The sequence below is a fragment of the Artibeus jamaicensis genome, unplaced genomic scaffold (genome assembly GCF_021234435.1).
Source record: "Artibeus jamaicensis isolate MK-2021 breed Jamaican fruit bat unplaced genomic scaffold, CSHL_Jam_final contig_452, whole genome shotgun sequence".
Classification (NCBI taxonomy): Eukaryota; Metazoa; Chordata; class Mammalia; order Chiroptera; family Phyllostomidae; genus Artibeus; species Artibeus jamaicensis.
Genome location: NW_026521837.1, coordinates 19,722,402 through 19,738,223, shown reverse-complemented (window position 1 = coordinate 19,738,223; position 15,822 = coordinate 19,722,402).

Sequence of the window (15,822 nt, the reverse complement as noted above, 5' to 3'; positions counted from 1 at the left end):
TTTAGCTCTGACCTTCTACAATGTGTATCTTCTCCATTTGTTGCTGAAAAGATTTAAAATTCCACAAAGTTTATTCTCTGCCCTCTGGAATATTGTAAGCATATTCTCAAATATCTATTTTACATTAAATGATAATCATAAGTTTACAAACAGAAATTAAAAGCTTATCTATAAAAAATAGATATCTATAAAAAACAACCAAAATATCTTTAAAGTTCTTTATTTATAATACTGTCAGCAAAGAAACACAATAGAATAGTATCTACACACATTTATTCAATACTGTGAGCCATGTTTTTAGTTCTTTATTACTTGTCAATATACTAAGCAGCTATTTTAATTGCCCATTTCAAATTTTAATTTTTTATTATTTTGTGGGTGGTAAGATATATGTTTTTCAGTGCATTGTTTTACTGCACCTGCAATAAAATAGGCTCCTTAATCAAATGCTATGTAAGCAGAAAGTCAAAGCTAAACTATTTCCTGCTTTAGACATTAAACAATGTTAGAGGTGTTTTAGTCAGTTAATGGATAAATGAATCTAAATTTGCAATGTCTAACCTGATCAAGGCTTTTTGGTATCCATCCAGCTTCGTGGGTAATGAGGCAATGTAATCTGTGAATTATGGGTCTTCTTGGATCTGCTCAATATTCAGCCCATGGGTTCTTTTAGCTTCTGGTGTTCATTTTGACAAACAAGCAAATATAAGATTCAAGACAGTAGGATACACAGTTTTTCCCTACCAATCAGTGCATTGCTTGATACTCCCATACCCACTCACCTCATGTTTCCAGAAGACCACTTTAGAGAATCCATCAAAGTATCTACTGGATGATTCCAGTCCCCTTCTGAATTTAGATGGCATATCTGATGGGCATCAATATACCTCACTTGGATTTTCCCCTTCTAAATCTATAGCATTCTCCTAACACAGTACCACTGAGATTCTTCTTATCTTCCAGTTATTTGTGGCTCATATATTGTCAGTTCATTGGCTATTGCCTCATAAATGTTAAAAATCTACCCCATAAAAATCTATATTATCAAACAGTCACAGCACATGTGTTTTCCAGTTTAAATGTCAACCCTCCACTCTTGAGAGGTCTGTAAGCCACATTCCTTTTTTAGCATCCTCATTTATCCAATTTATCTGATTATTGGGAAAACTTAGTTCAGCCAGAATGTTAGATAATTCTTCGGAAAGATTTGCAGGATTTAAAGAAGGACAGCTACATGTTGGTACCTACAGTGGCTTCTCATGTTGCATGTTCTTGAATATACCTTTTCCACTTTCTGAGGAAAGCCTTTGAGAGTTTCCCTCTCTGTTCAAATGATGAACTGATATAACACATACCGTAATAGGTATTTAAGGTCTCAAAATAACTGTATGCTATTCAACAATAGAAGTTTCAAGTAAAGCCCAATAACAAGTTAGCACCTGCTAACTAATTATGAAAGTACCTTTAGCACCAGTGTCCAGCAATACTAATAAAGATTCTTCACAACCCCCCATCCATATTCAGCCATAAATGACTTGTCAACTCCTGGTGACTCCCTTTCTCCCTCTCTAAGAAATTTGGATTAACGGATCTCCACAGTCCTTTCAAAATAAGAGATTCCTGAATACCTGGAGTTAGTTTTGCTCTTCCTTAATTTTATTTCTTCAATTATTCAAGGAAATTATTTATGCAAATGAAGCAATCAAGTTTTTTTCTAAACTCAGGGAAAACAATTGGATCTACCAAATTTTGTCTGAAGAGCTATTTCTACGAATAGACTGCATCGTTTTATAAGTTTACTATATAAGATTTCAGAAACACAGTCTTATTTATAGCACAGCAGATAACATTTTTATTACTAAATAATAAATTGCAGCAGTCAAAAGAGAGCAGTGGTAATCATTGCAAATGCTAGGATCAGAATTTTTCCATTTTAAAAATAATTTACTCAGGACCCCACCTTTCCCCCAAATATTACTCCCGATCTCTCCTAACATAATAAGCTAGAAAAATATCAGTAAATCTATTAACTTAGTATTTCCAGGAAAATGCATTTAAATCTCCGAATAAAAGATTAATATCTGCTGAAAAAATTGTAAAACTTCAGGGCTGGATTAAGAGTCTGCCATATAGGGTGGAAATTATAAACGTAATCTCCTCAGATTAGAAAAAATCCACAGGTAACCCCACTTTTCACATTTCTACTGAGACTCAGGAGGAAAGCAAAAACAAAAGAGTAAGTGTGGTTTTCTGCTACCCCAGCATCACCCTAGCTCTCCCAGTTTAAGCCAATGTGTGGGAGAGGGGGCATCTACCAGGAAGAGAAAGCAATGCACCTTCTCTGTGACTGAGGAACACGGTGGCAGTAGGAGAAAAGAACAGGTGATAAACTAAAAATAAAAAGGCCTCTCAACATGGAGACAGCAAGCATTTATTCAATAAAAATAGTTTTTCAGGGAAGCACTGGATCAGGCAGAAGCTCAAACAGTGTTCTAATTAGGAGACAAAGGCAATGGATACTCATGAGAAAGGGAAAGGGGAACAATTACATGAATCAAAGGAAAGCATTTCTATTGGTGCACATAAGCTAACAAAGTGATGCTAATTCTAAACAACATTTTTAATTTTCAGTCCAGCAGTTAGTCATTAGTCCAGTAGTCATAATATCTGCTTTCTCGTTATGTTTTCAAACAATTCTTTGGATCACAGGTTGCTATAGTCCCAGGCCAAAAGTATTTTGCCCTATTTTTAACATTCCAAAGATTTGAGCATAACATGTGCAAAGGCAGTTCTTCTGGAACAGCATTTAAAGCGTCTTTGTTTATTATTTTTGACACATGGAAGGGAAGCAGTGCAGAGCATAAAGATCTCCACCAATTAAAAAAATAGTGGCACGTGCACATGTATATACCCTATATCTTTATTCTAATTTAATATGTAAATTTTAAAATAAGCACCAATAGTACCAAATATTTAAAGAATAAGATAGAAATACAAATAATAATTTTTAGTATGTCTTCCCACATCCCAGTGAACCATCTCCTGCACTGCATGGTATACATGCACTTCACGTGGAGACCAGTGGTATAGGGAGAGAAGCTAGAGTCAGACCCAAAATCAAACGATTCCTTCTTCCTATTGTTTTATAAATGTCATTATTCCTAGAGACGTTAAATATTATTTTCTTCAGCCTTTTCAAATTTTCATACTGCTTTATTTTATATAAACTTAATACATCTTCGAAATCCTACAAGAATTTTGAATTTAAAGATTTAACTACCCTGGGAATTTTTTTCTTGCCATAGAAAACACAAAAATAATGAGACTATAAGGGCTATCTCAAAATGAATATAATTCTCCCATGTCTAAGCATTACATTAAAATCAATTTACTCTATAGGTTAAAAGTGGATTTTTTTTCTTAAAATATACCTTTAAAATTAAGATTGGAGTCCCTCTTAATAAAAAAAAAGAATAAAGGAAGGGAAGTAAAAGGAGGGAAGAGGAGGAGAGGGGAGGAGGAATTGGAGAAGAGGGGAGAGAAAGAAATACTTCATGTCCTTGATCACATAATTATGTAAATCATAGACTCTATCACCATTAGACATTGGGCCACAGTTTACTAGAGTTCCCTGATATTTTTCTCTCAAGTAAAGTGACCCGATCAGTAATCTATGAGTGTTCAGATTAATAATGAAACCATCAAGTAAAATATCTTCATGGGTGCTTTGTTTCTGGGGGAAATTGATAAGAACTCATTCATTTTCATTCAAAATGTCTAACTGGTGTGTTAATATAAATTGAAATACAAATAATCTAAAAACATGTTTCTTTTACTTTCTTGACTTTTAAGTAATGCTGGAGTATTGTTTGTTTTAGCCTGTTTTGTACTCTCTGTGTACTCTCTATGATTTGACATAGAAAAACCACATTAGCTTCTTCCAATGACTTGTCAGTTAAAATGAGGCCAGGAAGTGTGTAAGACTGTGGGCTTTGTTCTGGAGGCACTTGGATTTGAGTCCTGGTCCTTTCTCAGTTTTCTCACCCATCAAACATAGATATTAATAACAATCATAGCCCAGGAGTGTCTGCTATAATGTCATTATATATGTTCCTGAAAGACGTCCATTCAAAAAAAATTATTTAATAAAAAACAGTGTCATGGCCCTGGCTGTTCTGGCTCAGTGGATTGAGTGCAGGCCAGCGAACCAAAGAGTTGCTGTTCAATTCACAGTCAGGGCACATGTTTGGGTTGCGGGCCAAGTCCCCGATATGGGGGTACATAAGAAGCAACCACACATCAATGTTTCTCTCCCTCTCTTTCTCCCGTTCTTCCCCTCTCTCTAAAAATAGATAAATAAAATATTTTAAAAATTCAGTGAACATAGAGAAAAAGGATTAGGGACCCCTCACAAAATGTATGCAGTTTAGTTACAAAATGGACACTAACAAAAGTTACAATCAGTACTGGGGGGAAACTCTGGACTACTGAAGCAGGAGGCTCAGCAGACTGGAGGCAGCCTCAGCAGATATTAAAAATGCATCACTTCTCAGTCATGGAGTCATCATTCTCTGATTTGCCAATCGCATGCAGACTATCACCTGCAATGACTTTTCTATAAAGTGTTATCTCTTTGGTTGAGATACTGAGGAACTTCAAAGTTCACCAAAAAAAAAAAAAAAGAATAGGACTTTATGGGAAAAAATAGAAAATATCTATATTTTGATCAGTATGTCAGCACTGAAAATGCTAACATAGCCATTTGTGCACATACCGTAGATTCCCAACTGTGCAGGTGGCCATGGATGTGGCAGGTTGATAACAATTTGTAGAGGTTGTGTGTGGGAAATGCCAATGCAGCATCATTAAAATCATTTTCAAAAAAATTATGGAAGGAAGGAGAATTTTCATATTTGTGACCAAAGCTACTTTGTGTAAATGGAGACTACATGCTGAGATTCATGTGTATTCTTAAAATTATTGTCAATGGTCTCCTATTTTCTTAATTTTTGAATATTTCCAATATACATAAGATATCAGTACAATCATACAATATATATAATTTGTAAATAAGATGCAGACATTGACAGTGCATGCTTTCTTTTCAGCTCTTGATCAATAACTTTGTAATGTAAATTATCCCTCAGAGAGTTAGCTGTATTTGATTTTTAATTTAGTTCATTTTTATATTAAACCATGTCAAATGCTGATTTGATTATAGATTATTTTCTTAGAAATTTTCTTTTTTGTGTGCTTTTAACATTTAATGATGGAACATTAAGAGCTAACACAAAAAGATTATATGCTTCAGAATCAAAAAGGTGTTCAGTAAATTATGCTCTTTAAATTTAAGTTCTTCATATTAGAATGGAAAACAACAATGGGGAGTTTCACTTTATTCTCTAGAAGACTAAGAACATTTGAGAATAAATGTATATCCACAAAATTTTGTGCATGGTTATGAGGCAATTTACCCTAAAAATTATATTACTCTTTAATATGCTTTAATTCTTGTGGATTTATGCAGTATTCACATTTCAAATAAAAAATTACATCAACCATAAATAAAGCATATGTAAATTAAGATATCAGCACCTCCTATACACACTAATTTCCAGTTCCTTCTTTAAATGATAGCAAATGAATGTGTAACACAGAAATTATATACCAATCATAGAATCATATAAATGTACTGATTAACTCTGATTCAATTAAGAGATAAGAGCTCTCCCAGGAGCTCTTATTTTGAAGATTAAGAAGAGCTAACTATTCACCTACTGCTCCCACACCCCAACACAATGCCACAGTTTTCAAATTTTCATGAGTTTTGAAAGATTAATTTTTCTCTTAATTACGTCACCTGTATCTCTTGAATCAGCCTGAGAAATCCTGGTATTTGCAGATAATCAACAGATGTCTGACCTACAATTCTATATTTAATTGAATAGGATCATTTCTCCTCTTACACAAAATGGTAAACAAATATTATTGCTAAAATTATCTTAATGAATTTGTATAAATATGTTTTTGTTTCTTTTGAAAATTGTCCCCAAAGTACTTGAGGGTAAAACTTTAGGTGACAAAATGACCATCACTATATAATTTATGGAATTGCATCATATAATTTTTAAAAATTTTAATAAGTATAGTTCAGAAATAAAGGGAAGAAAAGGAACAAGAAGTGGAGAGAAAGGGAAAAACGTAGGAAGAAAAATAATTTACATTTTTTGGATAATATACTTGTCATGTTTTTCTATGTAACATAGCTCTGGAGAAAGAGGGGATGGGAGCCATTAATCTTCAATACAGTCATTCCCAGCTCTTATGAAAAGGTTTTGCACAAAAAGTATAACTCTAGCCTATAAACGTTCATTTTATACAATCTGGACTCTTGAAACAATGTAGCACTTTATCACGTGCTAAACTGAAGAAGCAGCAATATATTCCATTTAAAGACTAGCTACTTAGTGCCTTGGGAAATACAGTGTATATGTAATACTTTATATGTGATATGGAAGATTTTCAAGGTCAACTTTGATAATCTGTTCTCTTGCATAAGACTGCAGTAGCTGATCCACTTGTAATCTGTGACTTTGTTGGCATGTGTATGTTTAGAAACATCGATAGTGAGGATACTCAACATCTCTGAGTCATCACTGTGGTCCACACCCAGCTCTAGTCCATGACCCCAGTCTTTAAACCATAGCTATTCCAGTCAGCTTTTGTTGAACGCGCTTTAATTCCAAAGAGATTATTTGTTTGATTATTTGTTGGTTTGCTTGCTTACTTGTTTGCTTGTCTCTTAGTTTGTTGAAATAATGTCTTCTACAAAACACTCATCGGTACTATAATACCCGAGTCTCCATATGTTTAAAAATGTATTTCTGGTATCCTTATTCTTGAAAATGAGTTTATTCAATGGGTTGAATGTATTAGAACACATTTACTCCCTAACGATTTTTAAGAATTCCTCAACTTTCTACCAGCATATAATGTTGTTGCATGAAATTCTAAGACAAGATTGATTTATTAATCTTAAAGTAAGCTGATGTTTTATGCCTATTTCATACATTTTTTTCATATCTAGAGATCCAGTGGCCTAGTAACTTCACTTGAATATATCTTTTTTTAATATATTTCATTGATTATGCCATTACAGTTGTTCTATTCCCCCTTCATTCCCCTCCACCCTGCACACCCCTCCCCCACCATTCCCCCCCTTTAGTTTATGACCATGTGTCTCAAATTCTTTAGATTCTATATTTCCCATACTATTCTTGCCCTCCCCCCTATATATTTTCTACCTACCATCTATGCTACTTATTCTCTGTACCTTCTCCCCCCCCTTCTACTTCTCCCACTCCCCTGTTGCTAACCCTCCATGTGTTCTTCATTTCTATGGTTCTGCTCCTAATCTAGCTGTCCTGTTAGATTGCTTTTGTTTTAGGTGTGGTTGTTGATAACTGTGAGTTTGCTGTCCTTTCACTGTTCATCTTTTTTATCTTTTTTTTCTTAGATAAGTCCCTTTAACATTTCACATAATAAGGGCTTGGTGATGATGAACTCCTTGAACTTGATCTTATCTGAGTAGCACTTTATCTGCCCTTCCATTCTAAATAAAAGCTTTGCTGGATAGAGCAATCTTGGTTGTAGGTCTTTGGTTTTCATGACTTGGAATACTTCTTTCCAGCCCTTTGTTGCCTGTAAGGTCTCTTTTGAGAAATCCGCTGACAGTCTGATGGGAACTCCTTTGTAGGTGACTGTCCCCTTATCTCTTGCTGCTTCTAGGATTCTCTCCTTCATTTTAATCTCGGCTAATGTAATGATGATGTGCCTTGGCGTGTTCCTTCTTGGGTCCAACTTCTTTGGGACTCTCTGCGCTTCCTGGATTTCCTGGAAGTCTATTTCCTTTGCCAGAATGGGGAAGTTCTCCTTTGCTATTTGTTCAAATAAGGTTTCCACTCGTGACTGTTCCTCTTTCCCTTCTGGTACCCCTATAATTCAGATATTGGAGCATTTAAAGATGTCCTGGAGATTCCTAAGCCTCTCCTCATTTTTTTGAATTCTTGTTTCTTCATATTTTTCTGTTCGGTCATTTTTTCCTTCCTTCTGGTCTACTCCCTTGCTTTGAGTCCCAGTTTCCTTTCCATTACTATTGGTTTCCTGTGCATTACCATTCATTTCAATTAGTTTAGCCTTCATATGTTCCTCTAATTTGTGACTAAAATCAACCAGTTCTGTGAGCATCCTGATCACCAGTGTTTTGAACTGTGCATCTGAAAATTTGGCTATTTCTTCATCGCTTAGATTTATTGGATCTGGGACTCTGAGTTGCTCTTGAGCCATGTTTTGATCTGTTTTGCACCAGTCTGGCTGAGTGGTTTGTTGTTATTGGACTCCCGAATTGCTCAATTTTCTGTGATTTGGCTACGTTTTTTGTTGCTAAAACTTTGTTGTTTTTAGACTTGGTTGTGTGAGAAGGTATAGTGTTTTCACCTACGCCTCCATCTTGGCAGAATTCTCAAATACATCTTGATTTGATTCATTTATTAATTTAAACTTTATTTTTCCTTTACCATTTAGCCCTCTTATACCTCCATTCCCTAGCAATATACTTCCCCTGGACCAGCAATCACCACTTGTCCGTGTCCATGAGTCCTTTTTCCCTTTGTTCAATTCTTCCACCACCTAACCTCCCCCAACCCACAAGGTGTTATCCTGCTCTCCATCTATGAGTTGGTCTCCATTTTCTTTGTTAGTTCAGTTTGTTTATAAGATTCCTTGCAAGTGAAATCATATGATATTTGTCCTTCTCTGACTGACTTATTTCACTTAGTGTAACATTCTCCAGGTCCATCTATACTGACCCATAGAGTAAATTTTCCTTCTTTTTACAGTCAAGTAGTATTCCATCATATAATTGCCCCATAGTTATTTTATTCACTCATCTACTGATGGATACTGAGGCTGCTTCCATATCTTACTGATTGTAAATAATGCTGCAGTGAACATTGGAGTGCTTATGTTCTTTTGAATTAATATTTTCTGTTCCTTTGGATGTATTCCCAGATGAGATCACTGAGTCAAAATGCAGATACATTTTTAATTTTTTGATGTATCCCCACACTGCTTTCCACAGTAGCTACACCAGTCTGCATTCCCACCAACAGTGCAGAAGGGGAACCCTTTCTCCACATCCTCACCAGCACTTGTTGTTTGTTTATTTAAGGTTGAGAGCCATTCTGACAGGTGTGAGAGGTATCTCGCTGTGGTTTTAATTTGCATTTCTCTGATGATTAGTGACATTGAGAAGCTTTTCACATTGTCTATTGACCACCTGTATGTCCTCTTTGCAGAGGTGTCTATTCTGGTCATTTGCCCATTTTTTAATTGGGTTGTTTGTGTTTTGGTGTTGAGTTTCATAAGTTCTTATAAATTTTGGGTATTAACCCCTTATTAGATGTATTGTCAAATATTTCCTCCCATTCTGTGGGTTGTCTTTATATTTTGTTGATGAAGAATAAAAACCACATAATCATATCAACAGATACAGAAAAAGCACTTGATACAACCCAGTACACATACATGATAAAAGCTCTCAGCAAAGTGAGATTAGAGGGAACATACCTAAACATAATAAAGGTCATATATGACAAACACACTACCTGCATCATACTCAATGGGAAAAAACTATAAGCGTTCCCCTTAAGATTGGGAACAAGACAGAGATGTCCACTTTCACTTCTGTTATTCAACATAGTACTGGAAGTATTAGCCACAGCAATCAGAAAAAAGGAAGAAATAAAAGGCATCTAAATTAGAAAGGTAGAAGTAAAACAGTCATTATTTGTAGATGACATGATACTGTATATAGAGAACCCTAAAGATTCTACCAAGAAACTACTAGAACTGATAAATGAATTCAGCAAAGGAGCAGGACACAAAATTAATATCCAGATACCAGCTGCATTTTTATATGCCAATAATGAACTAACAGAAAGGGAAATTAATAAAACAATGCCATTCACAATTGCTACAAAAAATAATAAAATATCTCGAAATAAACCTAACCAAGGATGTAAAAGACCTACACTTGGAAAATTATAAGACACTGAAGAAAGAAATTGAGGAAGGTACAAAAATAAGTGGAAGGACACACCATGTTCATGGAAAGAATTAACATCATTAAAACATCCATACTACCCAAAGCAATCTATAGATTCCATGCAATTCCTATCAATAGTCCAATGACATATTTCACAGAACTAGAACAAACATTTCAAAAATTCATATGGAACCACAAAAGGCCCTGCATAACAATGGTAATGCTGAGAAAGAACAGAGTTGGAAAAATCACGCTACCTAGTATGGAACTATACTATAAGTCCATAGGATCAAAACACCAGGGTACTAACATAAAAATGGGCACATAAATGAATAAATGGAGAGTCCAGGAAAAAACCCACACCTTTATAGTCAATTAACATTCAACAGAAGAAGCAAGCACATATAATGGGCTAAAGATGGTTTATTCAAAAAATTATGTTGGAAAAATTGGACAGATGCATGCAGAAAATTGAAACTAGACCTCTCATACCACACATGAGAATAAATTCAAAATGGATCAAAGACTTAAATATTAGACCCCAAACCATAAAAATCCTAGAAGAAAACATAGGCAGCAAAATCTCAGACATTGCTCATAGCAATATTTTATTGCCTATATCTCCCCAGGCAAGGGAAACAATAAATAAATAAATAAACAACTGGGGCTACATCAAACTAAAAAGTTTTTGACTTGATTCTTTTGAATAAAATTTTATTGTGACATGATGAATGTTTCTAAACATTTTTAAAGGAAGCTTACCTGTTTTAGGTAAAATTTATATAACACAAAATTTTATGTTTTAAATTTTTATGTAAAATTCAAATAACAAAAACCCCACTATTTTAATTGTTTAAAATGTATAATTTGGTAGCTTTTACTACACTCACAATGTTGTGCATCCATCACCTCTAGCTAATTTGAGGACAGTTAAAATATGTTCTTCAAAGGGTAAGATGAAAGCCTATTTTGAAGATAGCAGGATTCATTTTTTTGACCTCCCCAAATAATTTAATTTTATGCCTTTTATATTTCTGACCTCTTAAATCTAGCTGCAATATACAGCCTTGCACACAAATTTTTGTCTGAATTTCTGATTACTTCTCTAGATCAAATCATTAGGAGTAAAGTTTTTGGACTCCAAGAGTGAGATGATTATTAATATTCTGGATCTATAGTGCCAAGTACCATAGCTATTTCTACTTCCTTAATAATTTACACAGTAGCACTGAGGGCTATTATTTTAAGCCTGTTTACTATTTTGAAGTGGGGAGGGATTCATGACATCTTTGCTAATAATAGTCTCTTTACTCATTGTTTCCCACCCAGTGCTTGATTTGTAATATCTATATATAACAGATTAGCTGTCATTTTCTAACTTAAAACCCTCCTTTAGTATTATTTACCTTCAACATTGACATTGTCCAAACACTGAAGTTCCTTTTTTCCACTTACTATCTTTGTGGTCTAAGACAACTAAACTCCTTAAAGCCTCTGTTTTCTCATCTCTAGGGTGGACACCTCAGGTACTTAAGTTTTGCTCAAGGGTAAATTAATTAATATCTGTGTCAGTATACTGCCTAGCAAAATGAATTTTTCATAAATGGTAGTTAGTTTTAGTTAAAATAACTGTAAAACCAATTTCTAAAAGGTAGCCAATGAAACGTTTTCTTGGAAACATTTATTTTGAAGGAAAAGGTACAATATATTTAGAAAAATCTATATAGGCTGCATCAAAGTGTAAGTTCTTTATACCTTCTTATCCTTGAACAGCATCTAGTATATAATAGGTGCTCAAGGAATATTTTTTGACCGAGTCAATGTTGAGTAGCTTTTCTTCACACCACTGGAGGTCTCCCATCTTTAAAAGACCCCTCCAAAAACTCTCATCTTTTCAAATAAAGCCTATAAAAAAGGTATGTTCATAAATATTCAAACTTTTGAGCATATGTTATGTTTTCTTTTCAAAAATTACACCAAATAAATGTTATGTATTCAAAATACTTTTCCATTTTTTAATGATCACACAGTTCTTTTTCCCTAAGCTACAGGCCATTGTTTCCTGTACAGATGTAGTGGGAAATACAATGTCTAGGTGGATGATAACTCACTGCACATGATGTGAACATCAGAACTGAATCGCAAGACAAAATGACAAAAATTAACCAAAAAAGGAAAATTAATTTTAAGTTCTTTTTTTATTAAATTAGTGCATTTTAGGGAAAGTTAATCGTACATGAAATTAATCTATTTCTATGTATCATGTATCAGAAACCCCTAAAAAACTTATTACAGTTTCCCTTCCACAAGTAATTCATTTGAAAAAGTGGGGGAACCAATTATACTTCCAAATGATTTAATTTCTCACATTCCCAGTAGTAGAGTTTTATAACTTTTCTTTAGTGAGATTTTAAAACCCTTTAACTGAATATGGGAAGCTTTTTCTAAGTCACTGCTTGAAATGTAAACTATAATTACCTAAATAGCATCTATTTGCGTGGTATGTATCAGAGAAAATATCCATAAGAATAAGGTGTTATAGGAAAACTGGTAAATAAGCCAATAATGTTGGATTATTTTTTCCAATAATATGTAATTAGAGGGTGTGAGAGAAGAATTTCAATTAAAGTTACGCAGTAATAGAAAGAAATAACCATTACCAATTTTATACTTTATATAAAAGAGGAACTAAAGTTTTGTGGATATTTAATATTGTATTTTGTTATAAAAAATTAATGTAGTGTTAAAATAGTCTGTGTATCTGTGTATGTAAATCTAATGAATACATAAAACTCTGCCATTCTATTGAGCACATAAGAATATTTAAGCATCTTTAGGTGATTACAAACCCACTCTCAAAATAAAATCTGATATGACCTTCTGTAAATCTAGTAATAGTGGAGAGTATGAACCTCAAGTTCTCTGGGGTAAGAGAAAAAGACCAGTGCATTATTTCTTACATAAAACATACCAGTGTATGTTCCCACAAAAAATATTAAAGAATTTCTTTCTAACATGATTTAAAATACAAATTAACTTTAAAATTACCATTTGTAATACAACATAAATTATGAATAACAAACTCAATAAAATAAATTCATTTCTTAAAGGTCATATTGTGTAAATCAAATGTACTCTTAAATAATTCAGTGTCCAATTTAGGGTTGTTAATTTAATATTATATTTAGAAAGAAAAGCTGATCTACTAAAGTATCTAGTAATTACACTAGCATTCAGTTGTTACAGGTTCCCAGCTAGTGAGCTGTATAACCTCTTAAATTCTTACAGTTTAACTGGGGAGGTATAGAAGTAAATCAGTAATTACCAGAGGGTACAAAATGAGCTATGCTAACAACAGAAACAGGGCACTTCAATGGACTGCCTCATCATAGAAAACTTCTCCAAAAAGAGAATGATTAAAATAAAATATTTTTAAAAAACAGATGATAAATATAAAGAACCAAGAAGAGAAAGGGTATTCCAGGAAGGGGGACCTGAACTGTGAAGACATGATGTATAATTGGAAGAATTACTAGTAATTTCTGATAGTTAAAGAGACAAGCCATTCTAGGGAGAAGTAAAAGATAAAGAGGTCCAACATTGATGAACCTTATTACTTTCCACTGAGGAATTTATGTTTAGAAAGATCTCTCAAAAACATTGTAAATAATAGTATAAGTACAGTGCTGCTTGAAATTAGTCATGATCTATTCATCAGTGTGATTCATTAAGACTTTGTCACAGAACCCACCATAGAAGTAGTAGAGATTTGATCTAAGGAAGTAGCAGTAGTAATATAAATAAGAAAATTGATATAAGAAATTCTAGTTTTTTATTTGGATAACTAAATTTGACCAGATTTTCTTATCAATATCAACCTAAGTAAAACAGAAAGAATGAATTTAATACATTGAAGATTGGTTCAGTTTAGGTACTTTTGAGTCTAAAGTGACTGTAGAACACCAGAAGGGAATTATCCAGTTGGTAATTGAGCGTATGAGCTGGGAAAAGCAAGTTTGGTAGATGTCAAGATGACTCGTAGCAAAGACAAATTTGCATGAGGTGAATAGCTCAGGGTGAGTATATAGAGTAATAAAAGCAAAGGATCAAGAAAGGAATTTTTGGAAAACAATAGATATAGGTGGTATTCAGAAGAAGGAGGTCTCGAAATACATTGTTTGTATATCAGGAAAAAGGAGGGAGTGGCTGAGAGTTGCTCTATAGCCTCACAGAGAGATAGAAAGTTAATAATGAGGAAATAAATAATAATGTTGTGGGTTAAATTGTGAGATAGTGGAGTGCTGCAATAACAATATTTAAAATGTGGATTTGGCTTTGGAATTGGGTAATGGATAGAGGCTGAAAGAATTTTGAGGGCCATAATAGATAAACCTAGATCTCCTTGAAGAGACTGTTAGGAATTTGATTGTTAAATGAGATCCTTGTGAGATCTCAAAAGAAATACATTATTTAAAATGGGAAGAAAGGTTATCCTTCTTATAAACTTGGCTAACTGGTACTTTGCTTTTGGGTAGAAAGTAAAATTTGTAACTCATGGGACTGGATATTTAGTTGAGGATATTTCTAAGCTAAGTATAGAAGGTGAGGCCTAGTTTCTCCTTGCTGCTTGTAGTAGAATGCAAGAGGAAAGAGATAACTTGAGAAAGAAACCATTAAGCATATAGAAGCCCAAAAGTTTCAAAAGGTCTGTAAAATTCTCAAACAGTTAAAATTTCAAAAGATGTTTTGGAGAGAATGCCAAGAGTATGGCTAACAAACTGCTGTGGAAGACACTAAGCATGGGATGCTTTCTTACAGTCATCCACTTCAGGAGAAACATGTCATCCTGTACTGAGGGCAAGAGAGGGAGGATAAAATGAAGACCAGCAGTTGGACTTCTGGAATTCTGTAGGTAGGAAAAAGAAAATGAAATGCAGACATGTAAATGTGTGTTCTTTCAAGAAAAGAAAGGAAAGGAAAGGGAAGTGAAGGAGAAAAGAAAAGAAGAGAAGAGGAGAAGAGAAGAGAAGAGAAGAGAAGAGAAGAGAAGAGAAGAGAAGAGAAGAGAAGAGAAGAGAGAGAGAGAGAAGAAAGGAGAGAGGAAGGAGAGAGAGAGGAGAGGAAGGAAAGGAAAGGAGAGAGGAAAGGAAAGGAAAGGAGAAGGAAGGAAAGGAAAGGAAAGGAAAGGAAAGGAAAGGAAAGGAAAGAGGAAAGGAAAGGAGAGAGGAAAGGAAAGGAAAGGAGAGGAAAGGAAAGGAAAGGAAAGGAAAGGAAAGGAAAGGAAAGGAAAGGAAAGGAAAGGAAAGGAAAGGAAAGGAAAGGAAAGGAAAGGAAAGGAAAGGAAAGGAAAGGAAAGGAAAGGAAAGGAAAGGAAAGGAAAGGAAAGGAAAGAGACGAACAACCCTGAGGTTGGCTGGGAGGTAAGCAGGGTGTAACCTCTTGGTTCTGGAGGTTGGGACTCCTTGGGCTGGAAGGGTAAAACCACCTGGGACTAAGACAGAGAGACCACACTGCAAAGCACCCAGAGGCAGGGACCAGTGGGCTCTTTCCAGACCCAGAGGACAGACTATCAAGCCACACAGGGTAACTCTCGGGCACTAAAGAATTTTGTCATGCTTGGCTGTGAACCTGCTTTAAACCAGTGACCCCTTTGTTCCTTTCATTATCTCCATTTTTTAATGGGAATTTCTACTCTGTGTCGGTCCCACCCTTTATTC